Source organism: Xyrauchen texanus, chromosome 17 (assembly GCF_025860055.1).
Source record: "Xyrauchen texanus isolate HMW12.3.18 chromosome 17, RBS_HiC_50CHRs, whole genome shotgun sequence".
Lineage (NCBI taxonomy): Eukaryota > Metazoa > Chordata > Actinopteri > Cypriniformes > Catostomidae > Xyrauchen > Xyrauchen texanus.
In genome coordinates, this window is record NC_068292.1 from 25,278,266 (window position 1) to 25,293,628 (window position 15,363).

At 35.7% G+C, this 15,363-nt stretch overlaps 1 protein-coding gene across 1 annotated transcript in view; it reads left to right on the top strand.

Moving 5' to 3' along the window:
* Nucleotides 1-15,363, top strand: part of LOC127658238 (zinc fingers and homeoboxes protein 2-like) — a 31,761-nt gene that overhangs the window by 3,849 nt on the left and 12,549 nt on the right. The window contains exon 2 of the mRNA XM_052147431.1: nucleotides 333-419. The gene's annotated coding sequence lies outside the window, so the exon portion shown is untranslated. The remainder of the gene's footprint in view (nucleotides 1-332; nucleotides 420-15,363) is intronic.

The window sequence follows — 15,363 nt, forward strand, 5'->3', positions numbered from 1 at the left end:
AACTTAATTTTGAAGGCTGTAGAAGGTACATTTTGTTGTTGTTCCATCAAGGAGATGACAGAATGATTTAGGCCTAAAGAGATGGAGTTGAAACTTATAACCAGTCTTATCAGGCTACTGACCTGTAACGTTCAGTATGGGTCAGTTTGTTGCTGCTTGTTAGCAGTTTCTTTTTGAACCTCAAGTCTTAAGTGATGTCAACATTGTCTGTTTTGAGGAACATCACTCAGTCTGCTCCTAATTAAGAGAAGTGTGTATCTCAGCCCTCATTAGAAATGATTTAAGGACATTTAGATGAACTTCCAAGATAGTAACAATTCTTATTTTCTTAGGTGAAGCAGCTAAAGAGAAGTTGCCACACAGGACCTGGACATCACCACAAATATTACTCTGGAGAGGAAGGAGGCCATCTCTGACAGGTGGGCCTCTGATTTAAAAATATTTATGTGAACCATTCAGTGGAATGGAAGAGGGCATGTCCAGCTTTCTCAACAGGGTTTCAACAGTCGTGGTAAAGATCAGGGAATTTTAAAATGTGGATGTTCATTTTCCAGGCCTGGCAAAGTAATGGTAATGAATTAAATGTTAAAAACTCATGGATAGTGATGCCAAAAGTACTGGTATTCGATTCCAAATTGATACTAAAATAAAAAAAGATGTAATGCTACTAGTTAGAGGTCTACACTGTACTTTTTTTTTCCTTCCTGCTCCCACAAGTTTCTATCCCACACCCGAACGATCCCGCCGAATTTTACTCTGTTCACAGGGTCTCTGCCCGCAGTGATTTTCTTCCCGACCACTTCCGTTACCTCAACCTGTATGCGTTTTCTACATTGATAGGGCTGTCACTATTATGAAACTTGGCCGATGATTAATTGTCTTAACAAATAATTGCGATTTATGGCGATTAATTGTCTCTTTCAGGGCTTTCACGATTAATTGTCATATAAAATGTCATATCTAAGGTGTCCTTTTTTTCTGCATGTGTGCTTCATACACCTAAATATGTAATTTTTACATATTTTACTACATTAAATAGGGATATATGATTTCCTTCTAAGGCTTTAAAAACTTTACAATTACATCTTATGACATGAAAAATTATGTTTTAAATAGCAAATTATTTCTAATTACTTAAAATATGTCAACTTTAATTTTGGTCAATTTGACATTTGCACTGTTGTTTTTTTAACTCACATTTTGTATTATGTATTTTGTAAAAAATCTTATGTAATTTTGATCTGTTATAATATACAGTATTATATTGTGCAATAGTAAAGTATTTCTGTCCTAATTTCTTCACTATCACACGTTATTGTAATGCTCTTATTAAACCCACGAGACCTTATTTGTTATGAAGCAAAACCTTTTGAGATTTTATTTTCCCATTACATCAGTCTGCAGAAATAGTGTGCGCGTCTCCGCTCTTTTCAGCATTTACCATAATATTATTGTTTAAAGTGAAGCCGGTAGGGTTGCTCCGATACCAATATTTTGGCTTCGGTATGATACCAGCCCTGGTACCTCAGTATTGATACTAACTCGATACTCAGATTTTTTATGAAATTACACAAAAATTACTTTAAAAAAAAAACTAAATAAAGCCTTTAAGATACAAATTATGCGTTTTCTTTTTTTACATTTTCGGGATTCCATGTTAAATGTTTTAATTAAATAATATGACCAAATTGTGTTTAATGAAATACATACTGTACAGCTTTAATCAAATTAAAATATAATAATGTTCAATATAGAGCCAATAATAATATTTCAACAATAATATTATTATATTGTCTTTGGTAAAAAATAAATAAAAAAAATATGCAGAAGAGAGCTTTACATTATTAATGACAACATTAAATGGAAACAATCTGATTACATGAGGCAAAAGGCTGCCATGGCTGAATCACATCATGCTGATATTCAGTGCATTTGCTTTTGTGATATTGCCTAAAGATAATAATATTAATAAAATAACCATTTAATATCATATTAATGTTATTATGAGTATTATTGGGGCTACTTTGAAAATTACACGTTTATACAGTAGTAATATCTTGGCGTAACATCTTCAAATTCATGCATCTAGTTGAATAGAGCTCTTATTTCAGTGGGACTTTTATTTTGAAAGTACTTTTGAAGTTCTTTTTTGTGAAGGCTTCCTGTGACGTGTAAAATTAAATCTCTGAGCTGCAATGGTGAAAACTCATTTGAGAGTTCACAGCCGATTAAACACTGAACACACTGCTCTGCAGATGGATACTATTGGACACGCTGCATGAAAATATAGCATTAGTAGTGTGTGTTGCGTTTTTGTGTGCGCCTGCTTGTGTGTGTCTGCGAAGGAAATGACAGAGCAGGACGGAGCCTCATTCGTTCTGTGGCATGCATGTGATTGTATCATTTCATTAAATTATATCCTTCTGCTGTTTGATGATCACACTTGGCCATATCAAGACTTTTGTTATTATTAATTTTAAATGGGCTTTCATCTCAAAACTCACATTACATTTAGGGCTGCAACTAACTATTATTTTGAAAATCGATTATTAGAATTATTTTTAGACTATTCTGCGACTATTGCAAAGATTATTCATTAGACCTTAATTCAGCTTGTGCCCCGACTTAAAAGGTTGTATTAAACATGCTTGCTAACAATAAAGAGGACAAAATAATCTTTTAAAAATACCTCTAAATGGCATTCACTGAATTAAAGGGGGGAAAAAATACTTTATATTAAGTTTAATTCAGTAAAGGAATTCTCAGCAAAAAATCCTATTGTTATCAAGTGTTTTTGTCTATTGAGAATGTATCTGAAATTTAAGTATATTTTGTATATAAATGTATTTTTTTCACTTGGTTATACATCTGCGAGTGCAGTAAAGACAAAATATACTTATATTCAATATCTATTCTCTAAAACCAAGTCTAAATTCCTTTTATGCTGCTTCTCGGGTGAATGCATTATTTTTAAAAGGATTTTAAGATATTTTAAAATAATATAGTCAACATTCTCAGAATTTTTTTTTTCTTCTGCAGTATAGCTGCTAAAGAAAATGTACATTGTTTGAAAGGAGTTTTAGATATGTATATGGGAAAACAAGCCAAAACAAATCAAAAACATAATTTGTTGCAGTGTATAAGACCACCCTCTTTCACCTTTCTGTTCATTTCAATCCATCTTTAACTCAAAAAAAACAAAAACACTCTCTTTATAATAAAGCTGCATATTGCCATTTTTCTTTACTATAAGAAATGCACATTGACACATATATTATGCTTCAATAAGTCGCAAGTCATCACGTTATAATGTAGCTGCATTAAGCGTGCGCACTCGAGGGACGAGGGTACCCGCAACAGTGTGCTTCAGCCAGATGCAGTTTCAATCTCTCCCTCTTAGATCAGGATAATGTCGACTAATCGTTTCAGCCCTAATTGCATTACATTTGGCTAATGGCAGCATACTTTAATATGGTACCAAATGAACAACAAGATGATGGCGTACTGTTTGAAATTGATTTGGTATCGCAATATTCCGTTAGTACCGGTATACTGGACAACCCCAGAAGCTGGAGCGCTTTGCGTTCACAAAGTTTATATTTGTTTGTTTATATTTTCGTGGGATTTTGGTGCAAATCTCAGTTGACAGTGTGCACATCAGAGCGCCTAAGAAGCGGTTCAAGCGCTCTGGACAAGAGCTGGTTGATATCCATGGCTTAGTATACTCTGACTCTGGGCCTCAAATGACAAATAACGTGCTGTTTTCTAGTTTATTTAGACTTAATTTTGAACATTTAATGGCAGCACTTCTCTCTGTTCAAGTGTACCAGCAGAGAATGGACAGTTAACACTTTGTGCACTTTTAAAAATGAAGGCTCCAATAAAAAACAAAGTCAGAGTAGAACCTTTCCTCCAAAAACTTTTTAAAAACAGCCAGCTCCGAGATTAATCACAATTTAAATGCACTCTTGGAAATTTATAAAATATATTCAAAAAGAAAGCTCAGGGCCTCAAGAACACTTGGACTCAGAGTGAACTAAATGACAAACAAACACACCGTGCCGTGCATGGTATTTATACATTATATTTGCTTAAAATGTGATTAGAATAAGAATGCCCAATAATCGTGTTTATATCAAATAACTGTGGTTTGATCAAATAACTGTGATCAGGTGTTTATTTAATAATCGCGGCAGGCCTACACATTGGGTAAACGCCATTCAAAAGTGTTACCAAAGAATGTTTTATTTTCTGTTATTGCTGTTATCAGATGACGCCTGACTTGATGCCCATCTGATTTGCCTGAGGTTGATTTCATAACTCTAAGTTGACCATTTTCTTGTCCAAGTTTCAAATGTTTTTGATAACCCTGTGTGTCCACGCTTTGCTGTACCATTCTTCTAAAGTGCTGTAGACTACCTGCATAGCCTGCTCAAAATATTTAATAATTTGATACATGTGCTGTATGCACATTTTTGTTACATTTTCTGTTTATTGCCATCAAAAATAAATGTAAAATAAAATATTTTATCATAGTTTTTTTGCATTCATTAATTAATAAAACTAACTTACTGCCTGCTCCCATCCACAACTCATGGGCGTACTGTCCGCTACTGCCTTCAACTTAGAAATTGAATCCACAAGAAATATGATCGGGTCCAGACCTCTAATATCATTGTTTCTGCAGTACCGATCACATGGGGCAATGTAGTGAACTGTTTATCAAGTGAAGCTTCCATCAAAAACATGCATCAAAATAAAAGCTAGAATCTTGAATATTAGAAATATTTCAACTGTATAGTAAAATGTAATATTCACTCTAAATGTATTGATGATGATAATAATACATAATTATTAATATATAATTATAATTAAGCAATATAACACAAGAGTACTGTTGTACTGAATAAAAGTTTGTTAAAAAAAAAATTAAATATGTTGAAAAATGCAGTATGTTGAAAAGTAATTGTTAATAAAACCGATTTCAGTATGGTCCTAGTTAAAAACACTTAAGCAATGCATACTTATGCTCTGCTTTAAAATATTTAATTGGCTAGAAGTTGCTCTACGAGAGTGCAATTTTGATAAAGTGTGTGTGTGTGTGTGTGTGTGTGTGTGTGTTTTAAAAAATGTTTTTTTTAATCCTTACCTAATCGTACGAACAACTAGAAAATCATGGAAATTATGTGGATATATCATGGAAATGAATTGTGACAAAGTGTGGGAACTCTGTCTCAACATAATGCTTCTAGTGCCTTTAACTTGTGAATCTGAATAACTAAAAATTATGTGTCAAATCTAAATTCATACAATGTTAATATCCATAGAGGATTCCAGACTTAAAGTTGTTTGAATGATTGGCTTGAGTGTGCTTGCACCCAGGCCTGCCGAGACTCCTGACTGGTACCCTGAAAACTTAGATGCGTGTGCTGTTATATGAGCGTCAGTATTTGCCGCAGGTAGCACACGGGCGATCTCCGGAAGGCAATCTACGGACATCATAGCATTATTGGGGGTGTTGATCTATCTCACTTGAGCTGGGCCCCTGAAAACTGTCCCCTTTCCCCCACCTTATGGGTGGCCCTGCTTGCACTTATAAACCATAATCCGTCAAGACAGTCCATTTTGATACAACATTAGACTTTTACATCAAAGCTCTTCCATGCCTGAGCTAAAGTAAATGCCAACTTTCCTCTTGTCTTTTTCAGGCAGATCCACTTGTCAATAACAGGGGATCTAAATGAAACTGGACACCCACTGGAAAGCAAATTTGTGCATTCTTGGGGGTCTCATTTAAAATCATGCAATAAATTAAATATGTTGTTTTAACACCATTATTTTTTTAATGGTATAGTAAGGCATAGGGATGCACCGATCCGATAACTGGATCGGTATCTGGTCCGATACTGAAGCTTTTAGACAGATCGGGTATCGGTCCGACGAGCACGATCCAAATCCAATTCTGTGTGTTAGTCATGTTCATTACTGTCAAGCTCAAAAATGACATAAAAGAACCATAAAAACACAATTAATGTAGTTAATATGACTTGTGTATTTTATTCAAAGCCAATTGAAGACATGCAATAGCTCTGTGAATAACAAGGCTGTATTTAATAAGTAAATATATAAAAATGCACACGCAGCTCCAGCACGTCAGTGAATGGCGCTGCTCTGTTTACACACACACTCGCGGCTATTTTTTACCCTTCAATAGTGTGCAATATTTGAGCGCTACTCACGAACAACATCTCTGATGTAAATGCTCAAAAGTTCGGTTCACTTATAATATGCATTTAGAATGGCAGTGGAGGTGCATTTTACCAGAATTTGAATAAGATGCAAATTAAACTACTGTGAACTTGCTTACAAACAGACACACTTACACAACTTCCTGTAGACTTCAGAATGTCCAAATAAAAGGTTTAAAAGTTAAAGGTGCATGATTGAGATATCTTACTATTATAATATATTTTATCATTTGTTTACAAATGATAATAATATTCAAGTTGAATGGGTTCCAAAAAATAACTGTGAATGAAAAGTGAGCTGATATCATACAACTAAATTGAAGGAATAGGCAAAATTTGTTTAACTTGTATCTGGACTTTAAAGGATTCAGATCTTTTTTTGGTCAATTTAGTTGTAAGATTATCAGCTCACTTTTCATTCACACAGTTATTTTTTGGAACCCATTCAACTGAGATGTTTGTGAGTAGCTCTCAAATATTGCGCACTGCGTGAAGGCTAAAAATAGCCGCGAGTGCACAAGTCATATTAACTACATTAATTGTGTTTTTATGGTTATTTTATGTCATTCTTTGAGCTTGACCATAACAAACATGACAAACACACAGTATCTGATTTGGGTCGGACCGATAACCGACCTGTCTAAAAGCTTCAGTATCGGAACCAATACCGATCCAGGTATCGGAACAGTGCATCCCTTTATTTATATATATATATATATATATATATATATATATATATATATATATATATATATATACACACACACACACACACACACACACACACACACACTACACACACACAGTGCATTCATTAAGTATTCAGACCCCTTCATTTTTTCCACATTTTATTATGTTGCAGCCTAAAGCTAAATGCTTTTAATTTAAAAAGCTATATGCTTTTTTAAATAAAGTGTTCAGACCCTTTGTGATGACACTTTAATTTAATTTAGCTCAGGTGCATCCCATTTATCTGGATCATTCTTGAGATTTTGTCTAAAAAAAAATTGGAATCCACCTGTGGCAAATTCAATTGATTGGACATGATTTGGAAAGGCACACACCTGTCTATATAAGGTCTCACAGCTGAAAATGCATATCAGAGCAAAACCAAGCCATGAGGTCAAAGAAACTGCCTGCAGTGTTCAGAGACAGGATTGTGTTGAGGCACATATCTGGGGAAGGCTGCAAAATCATTTCAGCTGCATTGAAGGATCCCAAGAGCGCAGTGGCCATAATTCTTAAATGGAAGAAATTGGAACAACCAGGGCTCTTCCTAGAGCTGGCCGTCCAGCCAAATTGAGCAATCTGGGAGAAGAGCCTTGGTAAGAGAGGTGACCAAGAACCCGATGGTCACTCTGGATGAGCTCCAGAGATATGTGTGGATATGGGAGAAACTTACAGAAGGACAAACTCCCTGCCACACTCCACCAGTCTGGGCTTTATGGCAAAGTGTCCAGACTGAAGCCTCTCATCAGTGCAAGTCACTTGAAAGCATGCTTGGAATTTGCAAAAAAGTACCTAAAGGACTCTCCGACTGTGAGAAACAAGATTTTTTGGGTCTGATGAAATGAAGATTGAACAGTTTGGCCTCAGATCCAAGCATCATGTCTGGATAAAACAAGGCACCGCTCATCACCTGTGCAATACCATCCCTATGGTGAAGCATGGTGGTGGTAGCATCATGCTGTGTGGGTGTTTTTCAGCGGCGGAGACTGGTCAGGGTTGAAGTAAAGCTAAACGCAGCAAAATACAGATATCCTTAATAAAATCCTGATTCCGAGCATTTAGGGCCTCAGATTGGGCTGAAGGTTCAAGTTCCAACAGTACAATGACCCCAAGCACACAGCCAAGACAACTCAAGAGTGGCTTAGGGACAACTCTGTGAATGTCCTAGAATGGCCCAACCAAATCCCTGTCTTCAACTCAGTCAGACGTTTGTGGAGAGATCTGAAAATGGCTGTCCACTGACTGTTCCCATCCAACAGATTGGGAGTTTAAGAGGGATGACAGAGTTTGAGAGGCTCTGCGGAGAAGAATGGCAGAAAATCCCCAAATCCAGGTATGTAAAGCTTGTCGCGTCATACCCAAAAAGACTTGAGTCTGTAATCTCTTCCAAAGGTGCTTCAACTAAGTACTGATTTAAGAGTCTGAATACTTCTGTCTGTTTGATATTTCATCTTTTTCTTTTTAATAAATTTGCAGAGTTAACTGGTTTTTGCTTTGTCATTATGGGGTATGGAGTGTAGATTGATGAATACTTTATGAATACAGTGTGTATGTGTATGTGTATGTATGTATGTATGTGTGTGTGTGTGTGTATATATATATATATATATATATATATATATATATATATATATATATATATATATAATATAATATATTAGGGCTGTCGATTTTAACGTTCGATTAATTTTACAAAAAAATACGTTAAAATTACATGTAATGCTTTCTTGAGAAATTCAAGCTTGTAGTACCACCTGTTTACTCCAGAGGGCAGTAAGTGAAATTTCAGCTGTGTGAGCAACACACAGTTTATTACAGTGAACTAAACATTAACAACTCTTCAGCGGACGCGCACACACAAACATGCATTACGTTCTTGCGTTCAAAACGCAAATGCGAACTAAGGGATCTCAAGATGTGTTTAAAGATTGAGTATTAAACTATATTTAACTTGACACAGTGACTTAAACATTTTATTTTTATGACGCAACACACCCGAGAAGCGACACAAGCATGTCTGATGCAGGTCGTACGGGCTTTACTTCACAAATATTTAATTACCAACAAGGTTAAGGATGTGTCCTTTAAACGGTTACACCGTTTTTACCCAGTCAATCTTTATTTATAAAACATGCTCCCTGAAATAGATCCACTTTGCTCCTTCTGTAATGCTGTAGATTAATCTGCCCTCACCTTTTTGGGCAATGTGTCCACACTGTAGTATTTTGGAGAAAAGTTTGTTTGTACGTACCTCTATTTTAACTAGTTTTTCTTTTCTTTATAAAGATGTTTTATTTGGTTTTGATAACGTAAGTTAATATTTTCTGATTAATCTGTTTATATTTCTTGCCAAGTTTTTTATACGTAAGTGTAAATTTGTCTATAAAGCCCCTATTTGCACTTTTTTGTAAAGACTTGAAATATTATTTAAATACTCTTGTACCTCCAACAACTCCAAAGCATTGAAAACCATTGCACTATGTAATGAATATAATGTATTGGCATTATTGTAAAATATATCTGTAGTATTGTGTACTATGTTTACCCCTGGCTTGTTTAAAAAAAATAATAATTTGACGGGTCCTTAAACAAGCCCTCATAATAAATCTCCAACTGATTGACAAATTCACTTGTGAAATGGATTGCTGTGAACTGTATGCCAATGACTGACTTATGATCAATAATATGCTAGTAAATACATTGTATTCTAAAGCCGCTTTTTGAATGGTCTTATCAATGATCAACTCTTCTACTACAAGAATGTAATGCATTTTAATTATCTGAATATTTTTTTATTTTATATATATATATATATATATATAATATAATTATACATAGTTATCTTTAAATATATATATATATATATATATATTTAAAGATAACTATGTATAATTATTTCATCATTATATATTGAATTATTGTTATATGAGGGGCTTTCTCAGCAAATATTTGTATATGCGATTAATCGCGATTAATGAATCGGGACACCATGTAATTCGATTAAACAAAAAATATCGATTGACAGCCCTTATATATATATATATATCACACGCGCGCAAACATGTTGCCTGTATTTTGCCTGTATCCCATCAAGCTGCTCGCATTTTGAGCGACACGCCCCTGATCCCATCATCTAGATGTAGAACATAAGGAAAATATAGAAAATTACTCAAGTTTATCATCGATATCAAATACTTTTTTCCCCCCTATATCGATATGGTTTAATTGCGCAGACCTACTTATAATACAATTTTAAAAGCTACCAACACTTGTCTGAAGACTAGATGATAAATATACAAAGGACTTGCAAGTGAATACAGACAGACAGGCTATTGTTTTAATGAGCTCACAAATGAGCTCATGCAGTTATCATTGCGTGACAAGACAATTTTGATTAATTTGTTTCTTTTTTGGTCATTATCATATTGGAAAATATTAGGTCTTCTTGGAAAGTATAAACAAAAATAAAATGTAGTTACCTCCTAATCAGTGTTCTGCATCCCAGTTTTCTTCTCATCCCTAAAATGGTTCAGTTAATGTTTGTGTGGATTATTGTAGAGCATAAGACCTTTGTGGGATCTGAATGATTCAGACCTCTTGTATGCTGTGACTCAATCTCACAGATGGATGACAGCATTGATTACTGTCTAATGGTCTATGGAATTAAAACCTTTCGGATTTTGGCCTATGTTTAATGAAAACATTTGCCAATGAACTTGGTGTTGACACCAAATCCTCTCAACCAACCGGAATTACCAGCTTAGCATTTTTATTAAAGTATTTCATCCGAGGTTCATAGAAACAGTGCTCGGTGATGCCAATGATCTCTTGATTTTTAATGTGACCCCTTACATGGGCATTCCATAACTCTCTGGGAAAGCAGCCATAGAAGTTTGTGACTAGCAGCAGGGATTTTGTTTCTTTTGAAGACACTGGATGTGGCCATCACAGATGGCTTTAGCAGCCATGTCATCCCTCTGTCTCTGGTTACACAGCCAAAACATGTTACTAAGCAAGGTTTTCCTTGTGTTATAGTGACTAGAATATTCCCTTGCAGATGCAAATAAAGATCTGCTCATGCACATATAATTAATTTACTCACTTTTACTGACAAAATATATCCGCAGCATTAACATGTATAGAGCAGGAAGCTGTTGTCATTAGATCAGCAAGTAATATTAGGAAGAATTAAGAATATTCACATCCATCTCTCGGTGTGGGTTTCACCCAGAAAGAGCGGGTTTAGCCAAATATAGGATTACGGAATATTCCACAAATGGTTCTTGGTGGAGAAAATCTCTCCCACCTGCTGCTAGGCCGTTTCTATGGCAACACATGAGTCCAGGTTTTTAGATGCCTGTCCCAGGTACTCCATTTTACTGAAAACCTGGACACCTATCCAAAGGACTAATTTGATCAGAGTTCTGTCTCTCTAGCTGTAAAACTACTTCATTGTCACATAAGCCCTATTCTGATGGCAATTTTTTCTCAGGGTGATGTCTGTAGAAGTACATTTTCATTGCTCCTCTGTGATAAAACTCATGCATTTGGATGACAATTAAATAACAAGGGACAAGCGAAACTTTTTGTCAATCACATGATTGCAGTTGCGCTTGTTATATGGAAAATTCATCAATCCACGAACTGTATCCTCAGTTTGTTTGGAATTATGATAAAGTGAAAATATATATTTTTTTAAAGCATGTTGGAACCGTGCTGCAAAGCGCTGTGGACATTTACAGTGTATATTTCGTCACCTGCATCACTTCAGTTGCGCTGTTTGCATGCTCTCTCTTAAGCGCACACAAGGAGATATAGAAACCCACATATCAAGGACAGTAAAGATAGTAAAAGTGAATTTTGTATTTCAAAAATTAGTTACACAATCCTCCAACTTTCACAACTGTCCATTACCACCAAAGCTGTTACCATGTGCGTCGCAAATGTACAGCACTTGGCAGTGATTAAAAAGGATTTCCAAAACAGCTTTTGGATTATTAACTGAGAGATGTGGATTCGAACGGTAATTAATTTACCACACAACCTTGGTGTTTGTCAAAAAACAAATTTGAATTTTCTCGCAGGAGGCCGGAGAAAAACGCAAGACATTTTGGATTCAGATGGCAATAAAATCATTGACTACCCCTGTAAATGCTGGAATTACCTCACATCCCCATGTAAAATTATTGCCATCTGAATCGAGCTATAATCACACATTCAACCTCATTTAGACAGAAGCTACCTTTTCTCTCTAAATGTAACAACATCATTCAGTTGCTAAAACCTGCTGTGATCCAGATTCCGATCCCATACTATTTGATTAATATATTGATGAGTGTCAGACATCATTCCTGTTATGGTTCACTTTTATCCTAATTCTCAATAGTTACCACATTACAAAAGTCTATAATATTGGTTTCAGGGCTACCAATGTCTCAGGCAAAGCGCTATACCAATACAGTTCAACCGTTTTTGTCTGTATTGTGAAAAATGAAATGGCACTCAACGTAGACTCTGTGCAGTGACGCAGGCCACTACAGCCCTGTTTGATGATGAGATTTAAATTAATTCTGCCTCGATCCCAAATTCAGCAAACCCCCCACCCCCTTCTGTTCTGCAAAGTATTAACAGAGCTCTGTCTCCGCCCCTTCACAGCAGCTCCGTGGCAACATCCTCCCCTGAAAAAAAAGCATGTCAATTCATGCACAAGCAGACGGGTGTATCTATATCTGTTGTGCTCCTGTCAAAGTGTTCCTTTGGCATCACTCTGTACCATATGTTTTATTTGCATGTTTGTTCACATGCTTGTTAGAGCCAGGGACTAAAAAATAAATGTTTTAATTTCAGATTGTTCTGAGCAAAATCTGTATTTTTTATTTTCATTCCGGTTCAGAAGTTCCACAGCTTTCTATCCAAATGGTTACTGGTTAGAACAAAATAAAAGAATGGTTAAAGGGTTAGTTCACCCAAAAATGAAAATTATCTCATCATTTACTCACCCTCAAGCCATCCTAGGTGTTTATGACTTTCTTCTTTCAGCCAAACACAATCTGAGTTATATTAAAAAACATCCTGGCTCTTCCAAGCTTTATAATCGGAATGAATGGTACCATAGATTTTGAAGCCCAAAAAAGTGTGTCAATCCATCAAAAAGTAATCCATGTGGCTCCAGGCGGTTAATAAAGGCCTTCTGAAGTGAAGCGATGCGTTTTTGTAAGAAGACTATCCATATAAACCATTATCACTGGCTTCCGGTAACGGCCCTCTTCTCATTCACAAGAGAGTTGAGTTGCACCGTATGACGTTGGCGTAGCGTAAGCTCCGGTGAGAAGTGAGGAAAGCGGAAGGATCGAGGAAGCCAGTGAACGCATGGACGTCTGTTACCGGAAGCCAGTGATTATAGTTTATAAAGTTATAAATATGGATATTTGTCTTACAAAAACGCTTCACTTCAGAAGGCCTTTTATTAACCCTTTGGAGCCGTATGGATTACTTTTTTGATGGATGGATGTGCTTCTTTGGGCTTCAAAATCTAAGGTACCCTATACTCCCAATATAAAGCTTGGAAGAGACAGGATATTTTTTTTATATAACTCTGGATTGTGTTTGGCTGAATGAAGAAAGTCATATACACCTAGGATGGCTTGAAGGTGAGTAAATTATGGGATAATTATAATTTTTGGGTGAACGAACCCTTTAATAATGTTCTTTTAAAATGACTACTCTGTGCTAAGGGGTTGGTGAAATACCAATTGCCATGTTGCCAGATCGCGCAAGAGAAACGAGCAACCTGGTCTGGAAAAACAAACCCCAAAAAATCCCCTGTGTGGTGGATTTATTTGCATAGAAATCATAACAAGCATACAGTTAATTAACAGTTAAGTATAATTTTAATTACAGATCTGCTTGTGAGTCAAAACCAGGCAGCATCAAATATAGTGGCATTAATCAAAGCATCATATCTAACAATAGTTCAGTGAAGACTTGGAAACAACTGAGAAATTCACTTTTTATATCTAATGTTTTCCTTGTACCTGGATTAGCCTTGCATGTACAGGATATGTTGTAATTATTAGGGATGTTAATTATTAATCGATTAATCATCGTTAAAAATTTGATTTAAGCTTATCGATCGTCAATTAATTTCAGGACAAATGCATTCAGTATTAATGCCATCCGACTTTGATTAGGCTGTCTTTACAGTCATCCTCCACTAGAGGGCGATTGTGCTGCATGTCATGTCTTGTCCGCATGACAGATGAAGAAAGTACAGATGAAGTGGGCTCAATGTATTTTATGAATACACTGCGATAGTGTGTTAAATTACAAGACGATATAAAGTGCTTTTGATCTGCTGGTCTCCTATTTTTCAGTTTCAACCTACAATTACGTCAGTGATCTCTGGGAAAGCAGATTCAGCTGACATTTCACCAGCACTGGTATGTTATGTAGGTTACTGTGTACAATAATGTGTAAAATAATAATATAAAAAGTACGATCATAGTAACCACAATAATAAACATGGTTACAACATATAGTAAAATCATGGTTACTGTGTAGAAACGACAGTATTATAGTTATAAAACCATTTGTAATTGTATCAAAACCTCGATTTCTGTTCCGAAAACCATAGTGACTGCTGTCATGGTTATTACCATATTACTATAGTACAACTTTTTTTAGTCAGGGTCCTTAAAAAAACAACAACAACATTTTCTCCAATTACTTAATCAACATTTTAACGTGATACCTGATCTGATACGCTACATGGGTCAACAAAGTGCACTTCAAATTCATCTCAACATATATTCAATATTCAGAAGCTGTACATCATTATAAAAGGAATGACCATGCTATTAAAATGCATACGAGAAGGGGTGTTTTGATAATGCTGTTTGAGTATTTTAATCATATGTGGAAATCCCACATGAACACCTTTAGTTATTGTTTCGTCTGTCCGAATTGGCACTGGATGGAATTGTGTGCCGTTTCAGCCCACCTGTGGCTCTTTCCCTGGGTGATGTTGGCGTAAATGATTAATTATGTATCAGTGTGTTAATATAGTGGCATTAATCAAAGCGTAAATTTGATGCTCGCAATAGATTACAGCTGCACGAGGAAACAGGAAGAACTTGCGTGCGTGTTTTAAATAAACTTTATTGGCATGTATTGCCAGTATATGGCACCTGTATCGAGAGATGTCTACAGTGCCTGTTTTGTAAACGTCTTTTGACCATCGCTGTTGTATTTGACTGCAAAAAGAAAATGTTTCCAGAATGGAGAAACGTAGGGGGATTCTTTTATCAGCGGCTTACTTTCTACACTTGACATTTTCAACTACACACAATGCGTGCAGAACAGTGATGTCGTCAAGATGACCCACGTG